The 14,516-nt window shown below is 40.0% G+C and overlaps 1 long non-coding RNA gene across 1 annotated transcript in view; it reads left to right on the forward strand.

Moving 5' to 3' along the window:
• Positions 1-637: 637 nt before the first annotated feature.
• Positions 638-14,516, forward strand: part of LOC141986486 (uncharacterized) — a 114,042-nt gene continuing 100,163 nt past the window's right edge. The window contains exon 1 of the long non-coding RNA XR_012639292.1: positions 638-717. This is a non-coding gene — a long non-coding RNA (uncharacterized LOC141986486). The remainder of the gene's footprint in view (positions 718-14,516) is intronic.

The raw sequence follows: 14,516 nt of genomic DNA on the forward strand, positions 1-14,516 counted from the left end.
TTCCCAGTGTTCCGCACTTCCCTGTCACCTGATCTCCTAACTCTTCTTTCCCTATTCCTATCTACTTTTGCACCCCTAATCATCTTCCCCCACCAATAAGCATTTTCTTGTGTAGTTTATTATATTTTTTAAAAATAGTTTCAGCACCTTCTGAATATTCTGCTGTACTCAGATTAGATATAGTGAAAAGAGAAATCCCCTGTGATAGAGGCAGATTGGAGCAGTGTGCCTGGTTTATTTTTCTTCAGATTTCTGCTTTGGCTTGGATTTGAAGTCACAATGCCTCAGGTGGTGTATGGATTTAATGGTGGTAACATGCTCAGAGCCACCCAGGTCCTGTAATATAGAGACAGTTTTCCAGATATTTAGCTTCTTTCTGCACATGCGCAGTGTACTCCATTAGGCATGTGAATAGACATGGGAGCCCTTGCACACCTAATTGGAGAAGCAAACTCTTTTTCAAATAATGTTATATTTGATTTCCCCCAAAGGACTGATGGGTGCCATGCACTCTTTGAGCATCTGAGATCCTAGGGTGATGATCTGAGCCCTGGTGTGATTGTTATTTGTGAGCTAAAAAAGTTTGCTGGAATGTGTCAAGTTTAAGGAAAGCTGTTTCTTTCCAGGAGCTGTATCTCAGGAAACCCTGCGGTCAAATTGCCTCGATTATGGATCACTGACAGTATCCTGGTTCCATAACGCACACCAAATTTCAAGGTAATATGAATAACCGTGCAGATTTTAAGGCATTTAGAACGGGCGAGTAGCATGTGCATATGCATACAGATATTAATAGATAAATTATTTGATGAAATAGTATTATTATTTACATATTAACCCAGCAAAGAAAACAAGAGGTGATGGAGATGTTTTTTCATCTACAATTTTTTAAAAAAAAAGTTGACTTCTGAACTGTGAATAAACACTACTGGTTCAATGTGGAATGAATTAAAACAGATTAATTATAATCCCTTTCTAAATTATGTTTATTATGAAAGTAGCCACTGATCCTTTATTTGCAGAGCATGAATGTGATTAGAGCATGAATGTGATGCATTTAAAATCACATTCATCACATTATAAGAAGCTTGATCTATGAAACTAGTTATTCATTATATTTAACACTAAAGGTTATTCAGTATACTGCCAAGATTTATTTACAGTTTTTAGGTTAAAGGGATCAAATGTCATATAAACAGATACATATACAGATAGATGGTTATATACATAAATGTCTCCCTTTATGCCTCTGAGGACATGTGTTGATTATTAAAATTTCACCACATCTGATAAGGGAAGCAGCTTTTTTACTTTAAAAAACAACAACCAAAAAACATGTGTGTGTCTGTCTTCTTGCTTTGGGAGAGCCTTCTAGCGAAAGAGGGGAGTTACTGGGGTATGCATCTATGGTATTTCTGTAAAGGCTTTATTGATATGATGACATTTAGTTGCTTTGAACTGAAAACTGTAAATAAATCTGCTCAGGTTACTGAGATTACCCTGAAATAATAGATATCTTTTTCATATTAAATTGCATACCAGTAGCCATTTCTGTGAAGCCTACTGGCTTCTGGATAAAGATTGTTGATCTTCTTGTTCACGCCTTCAGCCACTTACTTCATCCTCAACTCCTTCTGCTGTTCTCACTTGATTAATTAGAAAAAGCTGCAGTTCTAGTTTCTTTAACCTGCTGGTTCCCAGCACTGGTACTGCTTAAACTACTAGTGTAAGTGCCTGACCACATTTTCATTACAAAACCTTATTTTAGTTAGGTTGTAATTTGGCCATTTAAATTCATTTTGGCATATGTATATATGGAGCAATATACAGTGTATACACAGCGATCATCAAGTGACACAAATCAGCATAGCTCCATTAAAGTCAATGGAACTATGCCATTTATACCAGCTGAGGAGTTAGCTGGCTCATACAGTATATATTACACCCAAACACAATTTATTTGCTGAAAAGTAATTTTACCTCATGTTATGGTAACATAATGAAAGGACCTGTCATAATTGATTACACATAAAAGGGCAGAGTTAAGGTTGTATACCTTTTTTTAAACTTGCTCTTTCATAACAAACTCCCCCGTCTAATGACTCCCTTTCATGATTCTGAATCCATGTCACAGTTTGCACGTTGCAATAGAAATCCATCAATCAAGTGAAGTTGTTAGACACTATAGAAACATTTTAACCAATAGTGCAGTTGCATTAAATTGCCCAATTGTGTTCTGGGAGTAACCAGCCATTCTAAAAAGAAAAAAGAAAAGGAGTACTTGTGGCACCTTAGAGACTAACCAGTTTATTTTACAGAAAGCATCGACAGTGCAGGAAAAACTGTAGCCCATTCCCAATAGCTATAGCTGTCTGTTCATGTCAAAAATGTTGCAGGTTCCTATAACCAGCTCTTTCTATCCCTCTATCTATATACATTTTTCAAAATCTTTTGGTATTAAGTTACAGAACAAATATCATGGAGACCCAATTTAACTTCAAGACAAGGAAATATTTTAAATTCTGAACCTGCCCTGGGCCATATGAGACTCTTGTCATGTTACATTTCTTTAGTATTTCAGTGTGTACTATTCACAGCTGTTACAAGGTACGAAATACACTTTGTGCAGACTTTGGCACCTGTTGTAGGCCATTTGAAATAAAAACAAGTTAGTGGTTACATGATAAGATAGCTGAAAGCAAATTTTACTCCCTTGAATGCCCTTGCAGTGTACCTCATTTGGCAAACCCTGATAGCCTTTCTTTTCTGCCATTATTTTCCAGGACAAACTTCTGTTTTACGGAAATAAAAAAAGCAAGCACACGGGCTGTAAAACCAGCCTATGATTCATTATTTTTTCTATTCAGCTATTTCCTTCTCTCTCATTTTTATTTTGTATTCAGTCAAGCTGTTCAATTTAGCACAGTCTCCTTTCCTTTCCCCAAAGAATAACTTGTGTTTTCATATTCTCCTGCCTGACACTTCTTCTCAAGGTCTCCTTGTGGTATCAGGGCCTTTATACACTCACTTGCCTTTTATGACTTGACCCATAGCTAGTTTGTAACCTATTTTGCTGTTATCGTCATCATAGACACTCTCATTCCCCTGGCTTTTGCATTGCATCTATTTTATTTCCCATAAAGCTTTTGGCAGTACAGGGATCCCTAACCCTTATACCTAACTGGGGTGTTATGCTGTAGGATATGAATTGCTCATATTGAACTCAGTGACAATTACTTTTATCCTGCAGTGGAAGAGTCGGGCTCCAGGGTTTGGTATGGTTGTCAGGTTTCAGGAGGGACCTAGTTTGATGTGATACCTACAGCTCAAGAATGCAAGCTGATGGCCATCTTTCTAAAGTATAAATCCAGCCCTCAGCCAGTAACATCACTTATTGGTAATGAAACCAATATACTAACACAATTTTACTTTTCTTTTTTTTTAAAAAGTAAAGAATCTATTTTAAAGATTTAATTGGGGGAAGGGCCTACTTTTTAAAGAAAACTTTTCATACGTTAAATAAAACTACATCTTTGTGTGAACTGTAATTACCAGACTTGAAAAGTGAGAGTTCTATAATTTAGAGGGTTTTTTCCTCCTTTCATGCAAGATAAATATTATATCTCAAGATCCAAATCCTTTGTTTTGTCTAGAATACTTGAATGCAACAGTGCATCTTTTACCACTGAAAACAGAATAAATGGGTCCCTGAAGGATTTATCTTAAGTCAGATGCATTTATCACTCTATATTGATGATCTTTGTACTTCATTATCATATTCAGCTGTCATTTATATGCAGATGACTCAATCATTTGTGGTAGTAGATTATGCTGGGAGAAAGCTTAATATTATCTTCAAGCTGATTTAAATGAGCTTTAAGATCATCCGGTCCAATCTAAATTACTATTAAATATTAATGAAACAAAGATCATATGATTTTGCTCAAAACGAAAGTTGGGTAAACTGAACAACTGGTGAGCAATGTGACCTTGGAAATAGTTGGGAAATGTAAATTTTTAAGAATTTGGATATATCATTTTTCATCCAATGATTAAATTATTGATTAGTTACAAAGGTTTGAAAGAAGGCCAAGTTCCTTATTTGGGAACAGAAAATATGTTGATTTAGAGAGAATTAAATTATTTATTTTTCTTTCCCAGGTTGCATTATGTACTTTGGATTTTGCCAATTGATGTACAACATTTGTTAGGGAGGATAAAGCATCTTTAACTTGGCTATCTAGGCAAATGTACTTTGAATTATACATTTCATAAACATTGCCATCTGTCATTTTAGCAACAATTGGCAAAAAATTAGAAAACTGTCAATATGGATACAAAAAGAAAAGGAATATGGATACAGTACATTATCCTTCCACTCCCCCACTCCCTCCTCCCTGCCTGTAGCTTCAGCTAACTTACAATCTTCAATCAGAAAATAGAAAAAATTAATAAGAAAACTTGTATCTGTACTTCTTCAGCTGGAATCATATGCCTGTAACTGTGATGTAGCAACTCAGGAGATTCATGTATCTACAGGGCTTTGTATGTGTTTATTTTTACATATGGCCTGATTCTCTGAAGTCATTAGTGCCTCCTGGAAGGTGCCAAGCATCCTTCCCTCCCAGTAATTTCAAAGCCAGGTACAGGGTTCCGTGTCTTTCAGTTGTTTACCACCTTGCAGGCTTGAGCCCATAATCTCATAGTAAAATAAATATTTAACTTCTCAGTTGCCCAGGGTCCTAATAAAAACACAGGAAAGCTCCCCATATATCATAGAATATCAGGGTTGGAAGGGACCTCAGGAGGTCATCTAGTCCAACCCCCTGCTCAAAGCAGGACCAATCCCCAATCAAATCATCCCAGCCAGGGCTTTGTCAAGCCTGATCTTAAAAACTTCCAAGGAAGGAGATTCTACCATCTCCCTAGGTAACGCATTCCAGTGTTTCACCACCCTCCTAGTGAAAAAGTTTTTCCTAATATCCAACCTAAACCTCCCCCACTGCAACTTGAGACCATTACTCCTTGTCCTGTCCTCTTCTACCACTGAGAATAGTCTAGAACCATCCTCTCTGGAACCACCTCTCAGGTAGTTGAAAGCAGCTATCAAATCCCCCCTCATTCTTCTCTTCCGTAGACTAAACATTCCCAGTTCCCTCAGCCTCTCCTCATAAGTCATGTGTTCCAGACCCCTAATCATTTTTGTTGCGCTTCGCTGGACTATCTCCAATTTATCCACATCCTTCTTGTAGTGTGGGGCCCAAAACTGGACACAGTACTCCAGATGAGGCCTCACCAATGTCGAATAGAGGGGAACGATCACGTCCCTCGATCTGCTCTCTATTCCCCTACTTATACATCCCAAAATGCCATTGGCCTTCTTGGCAACAAGGGCACACTGCTGACTCATATCCAGCTTCTCGTCCACTGTAACCCCTAGGTCCTTTTCCGCAGAACTGCTGCCTAGCCATTCGGTCCCTAGTCTGTAGCGGTGCATTGGGTTCTATCGTCCTAAGTGCAGGACCCTGCACTTATCCTTATTGAACCTCATCAGGTTTCTTTTGGCCCAATCCTCCAATTTGTCTAGGTCCCTCTGTATCCTATCCCTGCCCTCCAGCGTATCTACCACTCCTCCCAGTTTAGTATCATCCGCAAATTTGCTGAGAGTGCAATCCACACCATCCTCCAGATCATTTATGAAGATATTGAACAAAACCGGCCCCAGGACCGACCCCTGGGGCACTCCACTTGACACCGGCTGCCAACTAGACATGGAGCCATTAATCACTACCCGTTGAGCCCGACAATCTAGCCAACTTTCTACCCACCTTATAGTGCATTCACCCAGCCCATACTTCTTTAACTTGCTGACAAGAATACTGTGGGAGACCGTGTCAAAAGCTTTGCTAAAGTCAAGAAACAATACATCCACTGCTTTCCCTTCATCCACAGAATCAGTAGTCTCATCATAGAAGGCGATTAGATTAGTCAGGCATGACCTACCCTTGGTGAATCCATGCTGACTGTATAAACATTGGCAATCCACTTCTTTTGTTATGTAGTATGATACATCACAGACTGGTGCACCAGTTCTCCCAAAGTTGCCAACTCTTTGGAAATTATCATGAATTTCATTATAATAAACATGATTTGTTATTAACCATCTTCTTATCTAGGAATGATCAAGGGCAAACTTGAGAAGTTTTATCCCTTTTCACAATGGCTGCCATCTGCCATTTTTTCAGAGGAACTGATGTCAGGCTGCCCTCAATTAAAATGGCCACCATTTCTCTGCAGCTGTTGCAGACAGGAAAGAAGTTGCACCTGGTTTAGGCAGCCACTGTCTGAATCCAGTCTGACCACAGTAAAAATGGCTTACTTTTCCCTGTGGTCTCAGGGAATAGAACACATAGTGAGGGGCAGGTGAATATAGAGGAAATGGGGACCATGAATGTAAAGGGGGACAGTGAGAGACAATGTGGGATCAGGCTCATATGGAGGCATATATGAGAATTTCATGTTGGTGTGGGAGATTGTAGAGAAAAAGGACAATGGGGCCAGTGAATAGGGGGACAGGGGAAGGATTGTTGCGAGCAAGTGAATATGAGAGTTCAGGAAAGAACATATTCACTACAAGTGAATATGTGGGAGACATACAAATCTAGAGGAGTAGGACGGGTGGAGGGGACAAGGGAATGTGGGGCAAAGAGGGAGAGTGGGGGGCAGAGAGGGAGATAGTAGGATGGCAGAAGATTGAGAGGAAAGGGAAGAAGAATATGGGGACAGGAAGGAAGAGATCTGTTTACTTATACGGCCCTCATCAGTCACCATCATATCTCAATGCCTCACCATCATTAATAGATTTTATCCGCACATCACTTCAGTGAGGTAGATAAATGTTATCCCCATGTTTACAGGTAGGGAATTTTGAGACACCGAGTATATCATGTGACTTTTGAACTCTTAGGGTGGGAATACTATTGTCTGCAACCTCTTTCCCTTATTATGTAGCTTATGGAAGTACTTTCAGAATGAGTTACTGAAATAGGCTCTTAAATCTATAATTAGGTACCTAAATAAAAGTGGTTAATTTTCAGAGATGCTGAGCATCCTGTAGTTCCCACGGATACCAATGTGGAAGGAAATGTTTTGTAAACAAGACAGGGCTGTGTTATCACAAAGCTCTTGAGTTTCAGGGATAGTTGTTATTTACAGATGTCCAATTAGAGGCAGAATAATCTTTTTGTCTGTCAAGGATGTGAAGGTTGTCTGTGCTGATCTCCATCCTAAATGTCTCTACTGGTGATTTGGTGTAACAGTAACTTCTGTAGTCAGTGACCTCTGCCATGAGATATGGACATAGTCTTTTGTAACCCCAACCAATTTCTTGAAACTGGAGCCAGAAAATAAAGATAAATTTCTTACCAGCACTCCTGTGTATCACACCTTTAGTATTCAGAGTAGCAGCCGTGTTAGTCTGTATTCGCAAAAAGACAAGGAGTACTTGTGGCACCTTAGAGACTAACCAGTTTATCTGAGCATAAGCTTTCGTGAGCTACAGCTCACTTCATCGGATGCATTCAGTGGAAAATACAGTGAGGAGATTTATATACACACAGAACATGAAAAAATGGGTGTTATCATATACACCGTAAGGAGAGTGATCACTTAAGATGAGCTATTACCAGCAGGAGAGCAGGGGTGGCGGGGAAATAAAACCTTTTGTAGTGATAATCAAGGTGGGCCATTTCCAGTAGTTAACAAGAACGTCTGAAGAACGGGGGAGAATAAACATGGGGAAATAGTTTTACTTAGTTTTACTTTGTGTAATGACTCATCCACTCCCAGTCTCTATTCAAGCCTAAATTAATTGTATACAGATTGCAAATTAATTCCAATTCAGCAGTCTCTCTTTGGAGTCTGTTTTTGAAGTCTTTTTGTTGTAATATTGCGACTTTTAGGTCAGAGATCAAGTGACCAGAGAGATTGAAGTGTTCTCCGACTGGTTTATGAATGTTATAATTCTTGACATCTGATTTGTGTCCATTTATTCTTTTACGTAGAGACTGTCCAGTTTGACCAATGTACATGGCAGAGGGGCATTGCTGGCACATGATGGCATATATCACATTGGTAGATGTGCAGGTGAACGAGCCTCTGATAGTGTGGCTGATGTGATTAGGCCCTATGATGATGTCCCCTGAATAGATATGTGGACACAGTTGGCAACGGGCTTTGTTTCAAGGATAGGTTCCTGGGTTAGTGGTTCTGTGGTGTGGTGTGTTTAAGGGGCATCTGCTCAGCTACCCTAACCTTTGTCCTGTTGTCTGACCCACTGGCTCCTATTGGCCTACATAAGCTTGTCTCTTGCAGGAGCTGTGCTGCACAGGGCTCCTCTTTCTATGGTAGTCCCTGGGATCCTTTCTAAACGAGGAGTTCCACAGCGCAAGAGGAAAGCAGCCAAAGTTAATATAGCCTTAGGTTGTATTAATTTACATTGTATTCCTGCACAGGTTCTGGGGAGAATCAATAGGAGCCCAGCTGACTCCACCAACCTAGCTCCCCTGACCTCCACCTCAACCTACATCCTGCATGGGGCTGTAATCATGCAGAGTTGTGGAGAGGTTTTTGTGGGGTGGAAATGTAAGGGGTGAGCAGTTCACAGAGTTGGGATTCCTCTGTTTCTCAAGTACAGGCTCCACTCTGTATGCTAATATGGAAGAGAGAATGGGGCCAGAATTCCAAATCTTGCCATTGAAAAATGTATGATCTGATGTAACTGCTGCACTCTGTGTTGTGGGTTATTGGCATACTTCCTAACGCCAGGCCTTTGGTCTGAGACAGAGTCTTTGGGAGGGGATTTCCCAGGCATCTAGTATGGCCATCAGAATTTTCAGTGCTGTCATGGCCTGCTGATGTTGCAACCATGAAAGTAATTTGAATAGGATAGGCTAGCCAAGCCATACAAAACAGAGTTCTTGGGTGCTGCCATTGTCAAGCTTCTCTGAATATAATTGCAATATTTTCCATGAGAAAAAATGTCAGTTTTTAATTTAGATTGGTTTCTCTTTGCAATTGGAGGTAGAGGATGGGGTATGGACAGGGTCAGCCTGTGCTGTGAGGAAAATCTCAGGTTCTTCAGTGTATGACAGATATGGCTATTGCTTTCTTAGTATTCTGAAAACTTTATTTCCGTTTGCTTACTTTAGCTATTTTATGTCCTCAGAATTAACAGCCCCATTCTGCAGCTGTTACTCACATCAGTACTTCAACTGAAGTCAATGAGATTATTCTTGAGTGAGGGCTGCAGATCGGTTCCTAAAACTAGAATATAACTGTATTCATCAACTTGTGTTTATTCTTAACATAATGTTATATAGTAAACTCATAATATACTCCTTCCTACAGTGCAAAGCTTCACTTAGATAAACCATCATCTGATTGCATGCTGCTGCCCTGGGTAAAGAATCCCATTAAATGTTACGTAACAAAAGTTTGCTTTCTTGATGGTACATGATAAGCCATAAACATTTTCCATCCACTTAGTGCAAGAAAAATTAGGTAACAATTCACAGATATTTGCACCATATATTTCAGTTGTGCTTTGAAAATCTCAATGGTAAAATTCTGAGGGTGTTTTGTTTTGTGTTTTTATGGGTTTTAATGGCAGGTTAGAAATACCTTTATAACATTATAAAACATGCAAAATATCAGAAAATGAATCTGAAAGTCCATAAAGAAACAAGTCTAAAAAGAATTTAAATGTTGCAACAAGATTTAGAGTCGGTTGCTGAAGACATTTAAATATATTGACCCTGTGTTAGAATAGGCTTTTTATTATGAAGTGTACACATGCTTGGTTTTTAATTGCTTCTTTCACATTGCATTGATTTTATGTACTTGAGCTTATAATGATTAACTTTGAATCTTGTATATCATGTGCAAGTGAGATAGACTCAGATTCATATGAACGAAAGGTGAAATGTGTGTGATACAAACAGGGACATAAGACAGATTATACTGAATAGTGAGAGAGCACACAGCTAAACCTACTCCTAGTAATGACATCATGCAGCATGGAGGTATGCTTCCTACTAGCCCAGTTATATCCATATAGGAAGTTATTTGTTGCGAGTGTACTACAAATATCTATATCACTCAGGTAAACAGGAATAACCAATAATCTGTTTCAAAGTTGGCCTAGTCTACACTGAAAAATTAGATCAACCTAGCTACATCACTTGGCTGTGAAAAAATTCACACCCTGTGCAACATAGTTAGATTGAACTAACCCCCACTGTAGCTGCAGCTAGGGAAACAGAAGAATTTTTCCGTTGACCTAACCACTGTCTCTCAAGGGGGTGGATTTATGGCAGCAATGGAAAAAACCCTTCCTTTGAAGTAGGTAGCATCTACTCTACAGGACTACAGTGGTAGCACCCTTGCTGTGGTGCAAACATAACTGCAGATCCTTTAAAAGGTTTTAAGGGAGTCATCATGGTCTAGTAAATAAGGCACAGTGGTCAGGATTCCGGGGTTCTATTCCTGACTCTGCCACTGACTCGTGAGACCTTGCGCAGGTTATTTCATCTGTCTGTGCCTCAGCTTCTCCATGTGTGAAATAGGAATGGATGGTACTTAACTTTTTAAAACCTGTTGAGATCTAAAACTGAAATGTCATACAAGTTATAAGATATTATTTTAATAGGTATTATGGGACAGCTCCTCAGCCTCTGGTATGTACTCACTACTGAAGCCCTCCTCTCACTGACACAGGGGTCTTTCCAGGGTAGGATGTGGATTGGTGTGGTTGGGCTGAAGTGTGATGCACTCTTGTGATCCTGGCCAGGGACACAACTCCATAGAAGCTGATATCTTCCAGCGTAATTTAGAGCTACTCTGAGACAACTCTGACCTGTGCTGAGGGCCACAAAGGGTGGAAAATATGGGAGAAAGTCACTTATGCCCCCGAGCTTTAAGGATGTTATAAAAGGAAGTTCGTCTTCACTCAGCACACAGTCAACCTGTGGAACTCCTTGCCTGAGGAGGTTGTGAAGGCTAGTACTATAACAAGGTTTAAAAGAGAACTGGATAAATTCATGGAGGTTAAGTCCATTAATTGGCTATTAGCCAGGATGGGTAAGGATTGGTGTCCCTAGCCTCTGTTTGTCAGAGGGTGGAGATGGATGGCAGGAGAGAGATCACTAGATCATTACCTGTTAGGTTCACTCCCTCTGGGGCACCTGGCATTGGCCACTGTTGGTAGACAGGATACTGGGCTGGATGGACCTTTGATCTGACCCATTATGGCCATTCTTGTGTTCTTATGTTCTTTCTGGGATAGTCTGAGAACTGCTCTGAAGCTGTACCTCGAATTAAGCCTTATATATTTAATTTTCTACAATGTGGCATTATCTTATTTGGGTTTGGCTTGTGGTACATAGCTCACATGATAAAAAATAATGTTAGAAACCAAGGGCGAGACCTCTCCATTCTATGAAAAAACCTGCTGGGGTAGACTAGTGCAAAATCCCAAGATATTGGCACAAAACAGGCCCTCCTTGCTTCATAGATCTTAGGGCTGCCCAATTCAGGCTTTTGGTAGGTGTCTATGGTTCTGGGGGGATTTCCCAGACCCACACAGTCACCTCCAGAACCCGCAGGGCTTTCCCTAGTGCCTCAAGAGTAATGGCTGGAGATGACACTGAGCAGAGTAGATAGCTCAGGTAGGCTGTAAAATAACAGTGCTAGAATTATGGTGTTTCACAATTGTTTTGATTCATGTACATTAGAGTATAATTAGTTATCTATTTTTAACTGAAAGTTATTTTTTGTCTATTTTACTTTAAACAGCTGAGCAAAGAGCAACCTGGGAATGATCAGCCAACAGGAAATGTTCAGGTTTTTTGCTTTCCTATTATAGGCAGGCGTTGCCCTATTCCCCACTGACAACAGGGCTCCTTCCAGGCCTCTGGACTGGGTTAGAGGGAAACCACTGTGTGCTCGCTGGGTTGATTTACTGCTTCGGCTGCCGGGCTGATGCCTTCCAACTTCATAATGCTGCAGGTCTGCAAAGATGCGACTGCCAGCTTTCTCTACGCAGAGCAAAGGGGAGCAATTCCCGAAGTCTGTCAGAGGGGGCGCTGTGTGCTATAGTTTAGCTCCGGACAGACGCGTGCCTGTTGCTGCCCTGCGGGACCTAGTTTTCCAGCTCTGCAAGCCTGCAGCTGCTGCAGGAAGTGGTTGCTCTCTCAGGCCGACGCCTGTTCCTTTCCAGAGCCGCAAGCTGAGTGAAAGAGAACAAAAAGTGGAGGCAAGGAAAAGAGAACAAAAGTAAGAGAAAAAAGGAGTACCTGTGGCACCTTAGAGACTAACCAATTTATTTGAGCATAAGCTTTCGTGAGCTACAGCTCACTTCATCGGATGCAACGTATGCTTATGCTCAAATAAATTGGTTAGTCTCTAAGGTGCCACAAGTACTCCTTTTCTTTTTGCGAATACAGACTAACACGGCTGTTACTCTGAAAAGTAAGAGAGCTGTAGTAGGGTTACATTAAAATGGCTAATTAGCAAGCTGCACATCCGCATATTACACAATTGTTTTGGTGGTTCTGGGTTTTGTTTGTAGTATGCAGCACGACAGGTTGCACTAAATGGCAGGTATTTAAAACAAAAGTGTCCGGTGGGAGAATTTCCCCAATTCTCCTTATCGAAGCCTCTTCTGTATTGTAGAAGGTGTTCAACAGTCATGAGTCTGGCTTAAAAATCATGTTTTCTTTTTTAAAAAAAACCCTAATGTTATGGTCTTCTTCCTTGCCTTCTGGTTTCTGAGCCTTTAGGGTGCACTCCCTTCATTTTTTTTTTTTTTTAAGCTTTTTCTCTGCAACCATTAGGGCTAGAAACTTGTTTTTAAAAATGAAAGCCCAGATTCTCAAGCAATCTCTTGATTCCAGCACTGAGTGCTTTGAGAAAAACACCAAATATCACTTCATTTGGTAACTGGGCTTCATTCACCCACCTCTGCATTCCCTGCAAATTACTATTTGGGCCACTTGAAACTGCCAGTTCACAGAGAGCTATGCTGCTTATCCTGCTGTACTCCTTTCCCTACTGCAACTGGTTAGCACAGATGTGGAAGCAAGGCAGCAGCTAATGCTGCTTTTAGATCCTCAGATGAAAGGCATTATGGAAGTTCACATTATTATGTTATTAGCATACTATATCACAGTCAATACTTTTTAAAATCCTCAAAAGATCAATGAGATTGTGATTACCGAGATTTGTTTTCTTTTTATCTCTTCTACCAAATAATATGTGCAGGGCTTACTTCTTAGTACAAATATTAATTAAAACAAAAAGTGTTAAATTGTTCCTGCTGTTTATTCCCATTTCCTAATTCTAATCCTTGATTAGTGACATAATGACCATTTCTATAACAACCACTTATGATGTCACAAAGAGAGGAATATCTTTTCTAAATTACTGTGAGGAGTGAAGGAAATAGTAGGAAGAGATAAATGAGTTTAGAAACAAAGGCTCTGTTTACATGGAAATATCTTCAGCATAAAGAACAAGCAGAATGTTCTACAGAGGAGATGTTATTGTGTAGTAATCGTTTTCAGAAAATGGAATGTTCCTCAATGTTTAGTATGAGGCATCAGCAATCTCTTAACTTTGTTTTCAGACACACTGGGGTCAGCCTGCTGCAGGTGTTAAAAAAGTAGGATCCCCTCAGCAAGAGATGAGGAAGAAGGGGGCAAATGTGAGCAATGTGTTTAAAAAAAAAATCCCACCGTCTGTGCTGTGCAGAAACCAGATGTTTTTTCTAGTTATTATTATTATGATAATTCATTTAAGTAGAAATAAAATAGGGCATGATTGTTTACTGCAGCCTGTTTTCCCCAGACACTCTGGGAAATGAGAAGAAAAATCTCATAGGTTTTACCCTTGTTTAAATGAATTTTTTTTCATTTAACCAGTAGTAAACATGACAACAGAAATAGTTTTCATACACATTGCACATTAGCTGCAAATGTACATCTTGCATTTTCTTTCTCTAGAAGTCACCAGAGGCCATTGAAGCATTTTAGGGAAGGCCACCTTGAATTTCATTGTTGTCTGAAAAGAAACCTTCTCTGGTAGCCAACATTTACTACATCCTTACGTAGTCTGAGACCTCCACATGCTAATATCACCCTCCTTCTGGAATGGGACCTGAACAGTTACCAAACCTGGGAGTCCAGAGATTGATTGATTAAGAGGAATGAACCATCCTCTTAACCTTAGAGGTGGTCTGTCCAGATCAGAATTGATATAGCTTGGTGGGGCAGTGGAGCAAAGCTTGCACTGAGCCAATATATACCAGTTCTGTAGATTAATACATGGCATTTGTCTTTATGGCTGTCAATCCAGCATCTTTCATGAGCTCTAATTTCAAACAGGTACAGAAACATATGTAATAATGAGCATTACAAAAAAGTCCTCCTGACTGGGAACTCTTTTGCCTTCTGGGGTCT

This window comes from Natator depressus, chromosome 4 (genome assembly GCF_965152275.1).
Source record: "Natator depressus isolate rNatDep1 chromosome 4, rNatDep2.hap1, whole genome shotgun sequence".
Taxonomy (NCBI): Eukaryota; Metazoa; Chordata; order Testudines; family Cheloniidae; genus Natator; species Natator depressus.